General features: G+C 38.2%; 1 long non-coding RNA gene across 2 annotated transcripts; it reads right to left on the minus strand.

Annotated features, from left to right (window-relative positions):
* Positions 1 to 288: 288 nt before the first annotated feature.
* Positions 289 to 2,044, minus strand: LOC133829498 (uncharacterized). Of its 2 annotated transcripts, XR_009891810.1 has the most exons (4): positions 1,909 to 2,044; positions 1,752 to 1,827; positions 1,148 to 1,283; positions 289 to 503 (listed from the first exon to the last, which is right to left on the minus strand). It is a non-coding gene; the product is annotated as an uncharacterized LOC133829498 (long non-coding RNA). The 2 variants fall into 2 exon arrangements; XR_009891811.1 differs by lacking the exon at positions 1,148 to 1,283.
* Positions 2,045 to 8,199: the final 6,155 nt, after the last annotated feature.

Genomic DNA, 8,199 nt, shown 5'->3' on the forward strand with positions numbered 1-8,199 from the left:
AAAGAACAGTAGAATTTTTACGTAGTTCAGCAGTTATCTGCCTAACCCACGAGTCAATATTATTGATCTTAATATTCTCTCAAAGTTTTCTCAGAACAATTTGACAGAGTATTCTCACTCTCAATTTCTGCGTCCCTACAAATGAAAATTACCAGACTATTTATGTAACACCCTCACTTATTTTAGTTAAAAACCATATTTAAGGTGTTACGTTTTAAAACTATAACATAATTTATTACTGCGGAAGTCTGAACATATTTTTTTAAAAAAACTTGAAAACTTATTTCACATTATTTACATTAAACATAAAGTGTGTCTCAGACATATTATACATAAGTATTAAATAACCCAATTTATTTTCAAAACATAACTTCACACTTTATTACAAACATCACACTGATAACTGAAATAACCCACAAAAGGTCGATATGTTCATATGTACAAATCAGGGTCAGGATCACGTTTCAGTTCTCCTCATGTCATTCACACATTTCTTTCTCTACCTGCAACATAAGGCAATTGTGAGCCTAAAGCTCAGTAAGCAAAGTAATGCATGTAATGCTAATGACTACCCAATATCAATGGGCATACACAACTTCTTTTTAAATTTTGGGCCCCTTAATATTGTGCACACTGTTTGAATTGGTCAGTGCCTGCAGGGCTTGTTACACATATAATATAAAATCCCATGGGTTCTCCTCCGACTAGCCATCACCACAGTAAGGCACATTAAAAACCTTATTCCATCGTTGCCCCGTCGGGCTCTAGAGTTAAGGCGGCCACACACTGTGGTGTCAATACATATAACAATAACTCATATGGAGGAGAAATAAAAACGGAAATATGACAAACAATATAATTGGTTTACTAAAACCTAGCCCAAATTATTGGGTAGCCACTATAAGCCTACTATAGGCCTCCGTTTACACTTATTAACACTTTCATTTGCCTTTTCAAAACAGTGGCACTGAACTTAAACTTCTTATTACAAATTTCTTTTATGTTGCACAAAACTTGCAAATGCATCATATGATTAATCATCATAATATCATGCATGATCTTATATCATATAATAATTTACCATATCACTATTATGCCATGTATACAAATTTTTGATGAAGTGTCAATGTATGTTAATACCACTTACTCACAAAATATTCATATAATGCATACTTTCACATTACATGTAATTCTTGTGTTGCAGTTGAGTGCTTTACTTATCTTCTGTCCAAAATAAAATTCACCGTGTAATAAGTGGTGTCTTAGGTGTTGATGTGCTTATCCTGACAATGGCATGAATTTCTTATCATAATGATGGCAGTAATACATTGAACTCTCATTTAAAAATACCCATAAAACATCATATCAAATTTCATATCCAATTCTTGCCTAAAATGCCTTAAACCACCTAGATCGAGCGTTAAATTTATCTTAGACATTTGGAGAAATTTTGACAGAGTTTCCCCTTAATTTTAGCTATCCTCAAATATTAATATCAACCAATAATCAACATCAAATAACCTGCCATAACCATATATCCCAAATACCAACATGATTCATCATAAAGTTATCATATACCGATTTTGATAAAATTCTTATCTCCTAGATCATCACCCAAATTAAATGAGTCTCCACATCTATTCAAACATTTATAAAAATATATACTCTCTTATAAACTCAATCAAATAACCAAAAATCAGTTTGTACTCCAAGAACCCCAAAAACCTCATAAAACACAAAATTTCACTTACCGAGCAACTTTTCGACGAAAACAATCTCTTCTAGCTTTTCTAAACCTCAAACCACTTGGAAACCACCAAGAAATATCTTAACAAGAGATAAAACACCATAGATAAGCTCTCAGCAAAATTAAAAAACATAGTTTAACTTCCAAGTACAAGAACTTACCATAAAAAGGCTAGACCTAAGCTTAATCCACTTCTTTGGCTTTAATTTCACTTGGATCTGCTTAGAATTTCTTCAAACCAGCCAAGAAATAGTTTTTGGTTTTCTTTTCTCTCTGTTTTTCAGAGTAATGGTCGTGCAAAGTGATAAGGTTGATGAACATTCTTTATTTTCAATGATTTAGCCTTATTGTATCAAAATTTGACACCTTTCATCTCATCATTTCACCTTTTGACTTATGAAAACCTTATCACTTCAATAACTTCGACTTAATCATCTACTAGGCCTATTATCCTTATGTGTAAAACACTCACACCAAACCTTAGGTCCATATGACTTCATACCCAATAGTTATGCTTACCCGATCGAGCGTAGCGCACTTATGCTAAGCTCGTTTTGACTTTGCATCAATACCACTGATTATGTATACCTCCCATCAAGAATTGATCTAATGGTTCTAAAACCATTTTTACATCATCAATGAGACCTTAATCATACCTCGATTACATTTGGTAAATCCATAAATACTCAATTTTACACCGAAATACTAGTAATTGACATTGTATTATTTTTCACTACTTAACCAATTTTGCCTTCTATATCTCACTTTCATCACTTAATTCCATGCATTGTCCATATTTTTCATACTTTCTTATATCTTGAGCACATCAAACACCCATAAAAGACAATTCAAATGTCACAAGGTTAATAATATTGAGCATACATATAGACATCACATACACAACTTTTATACTTATACATGAAAACACTTATAAGAATATGCATATGCTCAAATTATACATATTGTATGATATGTAATGCAATGCAATGCAATCATGTGATTATTGGCTATATTATATCAAAATAATGTGGGTGCTGTAATTTATAAGCCTGGTTGGAAGATTATATAGTCCCCTTATTCAGGGAATTTACAACCAATTATTCAAATCTGAAATAAATGTAAATGAATACATTAAATACATAATATTCCATGATAATTGAGATTTAATATTAGATAACAACAAATCCCTAAGGAATAGGGATCTCCTAACAACTGTTGTGTGAAAAAAGCGTTGCTGACCTCGAATGCAAGGTTAACACGCTTTCGAGATCGACCAATACTTCGAGCTCGTTATTCTAGTCAGCCTCCTCTTCATCTAGTAGTTTCATCGAACTCAATATTCGGAGACCAATATCTTTGAGCTTACAACTAAGGCTCGAATAACAACCATATGCGTCGGAGAAGATTATTTCTTTTGAGCTTGAACCTTAAACTCGGGCCTTTTAAACTTGTGCTCAATCGCCAACAAGGACAGGTCAGAAATCATGCATATTTATACAAGTTATTAGCCATTACTTGCAATTTTTTAGCTTACGCTTTACGAGCCTACATTTCGAGACTCATTTATTCATCCTCGAAATTTGGGTGTAACATTTTGCCCCTCAAAAGTGTTGGTTCGAATCCTATGAGAAAAAAAATTTTGAACTCTACTTTCGAGAATCGTGTCACCTACCACACTCGAGTGTGGACACGCGTCACTTAGGGATTGAATACCCAAAGTACTCAAGTACTCTCTTTTTTCATCGCATGTCCCTTCCAATTCTTTCTGCCACCATACTTCCGGAATCAAACATGATCCCTTGGATCTTCTTCTAATGCAAACCAACGATCCAAATCAACTCGACCTTTGAAATGCTGACTGGGGTATATATATACCCTTTCTTCATCTTCTTCATTCCTACTTTTATCATTCAAAAAACACGAACCAGAGAAAGAAAGAAAGAAAGAACCAAAGCTCTCTTTGCATGTTTTCTAACCAAAGAAGCAAAGCAATTCCAGTACATTCAGCTCTGTGAAATCATTCTTGCTTCCACTACTTCAGTCTACGATCTCATCATATCCACGATCCAATTTGCGTAAGTGCTCTAATCTTTCCTGGTTATATACATATCTTTTCTTATTTATGCGTTTCTTTCGTTCGTGAAGATGGCTTTCTGGTTCTTGCCAAATGTTATGGCTTCTTTCTTACATCAAGCAAGTTTCCTCCCCCTTTTTATTTTATTAAAGTAGATCTGGCATGATTAGGATCACGGTTTAGACCAAAAAAATTATGGTAAAAACATGTAAAAATAGAGTTTTTCTGGTGATGGGGTTTTTTGGTCATAGGTTTCGTGTAACTTACGAAATAGGGTTTTGGTTTAGGGTTTTAATGCATGAATCCCGAAAAATATTGCATTTTCGAGTAACTGCCAACTTTTTTCCTAGAAATCCTAGACTCTTTTAAACTGGTAATAACCGCCTCACTCTAGCCAGAGTGCACGCTCGAAGCCCAAACTTTACAATAGTTCAGGATAGACATCCGAGTTAATCTCGCATTTTCCAGCCTTCAAGCTCGATTAGGGTAACCTCGTTATCTTGAGCTTTCGAGCTCGAGTCGTCAAAATTTTAACCCCTTCCTATTTTTTTTTTATATTTTGGGCCCTCATCATTTTCTTCCTTATTAGATGTCACAGTACTTTGAGAATCGGTGGGGGCCCAGGTTTGTTATCCCTTACAACCCATCAACTCCCAGTCCTGAATCGCCTTTCACCCAAAACCATTATTGATCCGCTAGCACAAAGAACGATGCGAGCAAGAGGATATACGAGACCACTTTCAACGTCAGATCGACGAGGTTGAAGAGAGAAAAAAGAAGAGACTCCGAGTGGCAGCCTACCCCGACCCAAACCCCGAGATCAGGCCTATACCATTAGACCCCAAACTCAAAGTTACCATAGTTATTTCACCTGATGAGCTCGTATTCAGTCTTATGGAGGGTCCTTTTAACCACCCGCCTAGAGCTCCGAAATCCCTTTCTACCCCGGTCTTGAAGAGCTCTTTCTTCGAGGTCGAACACTATCAAAGTTCCATAACCTTGACTCAACAAATTTCTGAGCTCCTCTCTTTGTCACAGGTTGAAGCTCTCTGGAAAGTTAGTCTGTTGCCCTGCCAGCTCCGATGAAAGGAGCTGCTCTGCACTTGGAGAAGACAATCCACATAAAAAAGTCAAGCTCGCGGCCTGGAGCCGTGAGCACTTACGATTTGGGGCCATCCTGCCCCTAAAGGACTAATTCTAGAGCTTTCTGGACTACGCTGGCATAGCTTTGTTCCTACTTCAGATGAACTCATACAGGGTTCTGTCTGTGTTGAAGTCGCTGTACAAGGAGATGAAGTGGGAGGAGCCCACCACGCACGAATCTTGTACCTTTTTTGCCTCAAAAGCAACCCTTCCTGAACTCATGGTGGGGATGGATTCTACTATCTGTCCAGCTACCCGAAGGAGAAACGACTGTTCGAGGATATTTCGAACCATCCTCTAAACTTCAAGACCTCCTTCTTCTGGACTGACGGTCTCACTCCCTCTCGATTCTACTCCTTTCAAAAAATTCGTAAGTCCCTTGTGGTTTCTAATTAAATTTTCCTTTAATATGCGAGCCCGAACTGACTTGCTCAAACCTTTTATATAGCCACCTACCATCGTCCCCAGCCTACGGATGCCATGATGGAATACAGGGAAGCCATCCTCAAGCTCCCATATGGTCGACGCTCCCTCTCTTATCTTCTTCATGAGGACAAGCTTCGACTTTGCAACCTTCTATAAGAAGGCGAGAATACTGACAACTCCGGCAACCACAAATATGTGAGATGGGAGGATGTGTCCGTGCCTACCACCAAGCTCCCCGTGAGAGGCAAATGTGGGGGTTAAAGTTATCGAGCCCATAGACCTCGCCCCTTTGAACCCTTAGGCTCGGGAAATGAGGCACAAGATGAGGCCTCAATGAGCTTGCCAGGAGGTAAAGTCGTGCTCTCATCCATGTGGTCTCCGTCATTACTTAAGCACGAGCCTGATGTAATGATCCTCTTCAAGGACCCCAGGAATAACTTCTTAGCATGGTCGAGGGTAGACCTTAGAATTCGTAGGTTTGATAGTTGGCTAGGTAAATACCAAACCATGTATAGCTTAAACGAGGTTATACATGGTTTTGGGTGGGGTAACAGTGCAATACGGCACAAATGATTATAGGGTCCTCTCGAGGATGTCCCCCACTTTTAGGGAGGGGACTCCCATAGCCTTGTCAGAAGAGAGGAGAATTTCTTGGTCCCCAAGTTCAAGCACTAGTGAGTCTTCTTGTTAGGCTCTTGACACTTCTTTTTTTGCTTATAAAAATGTGTATGCCTAATGTACCTTGTGCCTTTCAGGTGACATGGAGTCAGACTTGGACAACCTCCTGGGACAGCCCTCTAAGCCCCATGGAACCAAACGAGGACGTGCAACCTCGAAGAAGGGGGCCACCTCAAAGTCGGTCAAAATCGTTGAGGGCTCATCTCCCTCGATGCCCGCCTCTTCCAAGCTCAAAGCCCAGGCTCTGGAATCCACGGACGTGGCTTCGGATACAACCCTCATGACCTCAACAGTCGCCACCACCAAACCTCCAGAGATCATGCCACCTCCCCAACCTGCTGGAGAGGTGGGGAGGTGCGTCCTTCTGCTCCTAGGCCTACGGGGGCCCCAATGGTGGTTCGCAAGTTTGTGGTGTCATCCCACATGTGGGAGTACCTTATGGAGAACGTGGCAGGGACCCTAAGAGCCGACCTGTGCTCGAACATGTTGTCTCGGGCAGGCCAGGCTTGTAGGAACCTTGACATCAATGTGTGGCGATTTTTTAAGGGAGAAAATCTGTAGTAACCGAGGTTACCTTTTTTTTAGACCTCTTTATTTATGTGATTATATGTTGTCTTTATTTTATAGAATAGATTTAACTTGAGTTGTGGTGATATAATAAGATTTACTTTTTGAAACATTTAATGGTTATGATTATAGTATTTAGTGGTTATGATTAGTATAGTATATTATAGTTTTGTGATATTAGTAGCATTGTTTGTGGAAAATGGGTCATTGCGTAAAAATAAATTAATTATGGTATAATTAAGAATTGTTATGGATCGAGTCTACATAAAGCCTTAAAGCCTAATAAGATTTTGGGCTTAGTAAATTCAAAATCAGCCTAGAGAATTAGGATAGATCATGACCTTGGTATCTGTTATGAATATAGTATTACATGTGAAATTATTCGGTGTGAGTTTATGATTGATTTCTGTATGAATTGTTGTGTATTTTCCTTACCGGGCTTAGAAGTTCATTCCTTTCTTTTATTTTTGCAGAATAAGTTAACCTTAGATGACTGGTGGCGAGCGAATTCCTAATAGCAAGACTGGTGTGAATATGTTGGGGCCGTATAGCCGCTTGTTATTTTCTTGGGAAATTATGAACTATATGATTTAATGTTGCCTAGTTTTAATTTTATTTTATTGTAAAGATTATTATTTATTTTTTCTAAACCTAGGTTATATTCATTTTAAATTATCTATAAAGAAGGCAACACTTTTTACGATTTATTACGTTAATTTTCAACATCTTTATTTTCTACAATTATAGCTAGAATTTAGGGTGTTACAAAATCCCACATGCCTCACTGACCAAATGGCGGAGCTTGGGGTTTCGGTAAGTCTATTTGTCTTGTCTTCTACTTTCTTGGTCATCTGTTTATTTTCTATCCCTTGTAAACATTTTTTAGCCCTTTCTTGGCGTTCTTCGCCAGAGTTCGGTTTAAGGACAAATATGCTGGTTTTGTCAAAGACACGGTTTTGGGAAGTCTCGGGAAGTTCGTGGGATGGTTGAACGTACTTAGGAGATGAAAAATGGTGATTTTACTAAAATAAAAAAAGCCATCTTGAGTCGCGGCGCGAGGTCAAAACAAAGAGGTTGATTTCCTGGAGTTAGTGGAGTCGCAACGCCTGATGTTGAGTCGCGGCGCTGAAATTGTCACCATTTTAAGTCAACACGCCTGAGTGTAGAGCCACGACTCTATCGAATACAAAGAATACGAGGGTTGAAGCCTATTGTAGGGGTGTCGCGACGCCTTATTCTGAGCTGCGACACTTGATTCCGTACGCACATGAAGGAGTAACGACATTTTTGTCCTTTTGAAAAAATTAAGGAGGTTAGCACTTAATCGCATTTGGAGATTAGAAGAGGCAATTTTTAGCAGGGGAAACAAGAGAGAACGCTTTTGAGCCATTGCAGTGAAGATTGGATCGGATCTAGAGTTCTTTTCTTCTTCTTGATCTTTATTTTAGGAGTGAATTCTGGTTTTATGGATTTTATAGATATGTTGATAGACTAATTTTAATATTAGAGTTTTTAATTCAATATTTTCCATGATTTAATGCAAAGTTTATATTTTCTTCTTCTT

Source organism: Humulus lupulus, chromosome 4 (assembly GCF_963169125.1).
Source record: "Humulus lupulus chromosome 4, drHumLupu1.1, whole genome shotgun sequence".
NCBI classification, from domain to species: Eukaryota; Viridiplantae; Streptophyta; class Magnoliopsida; order Rosales; family Cannabaceae; genus Humulus; species Humulus lupulus.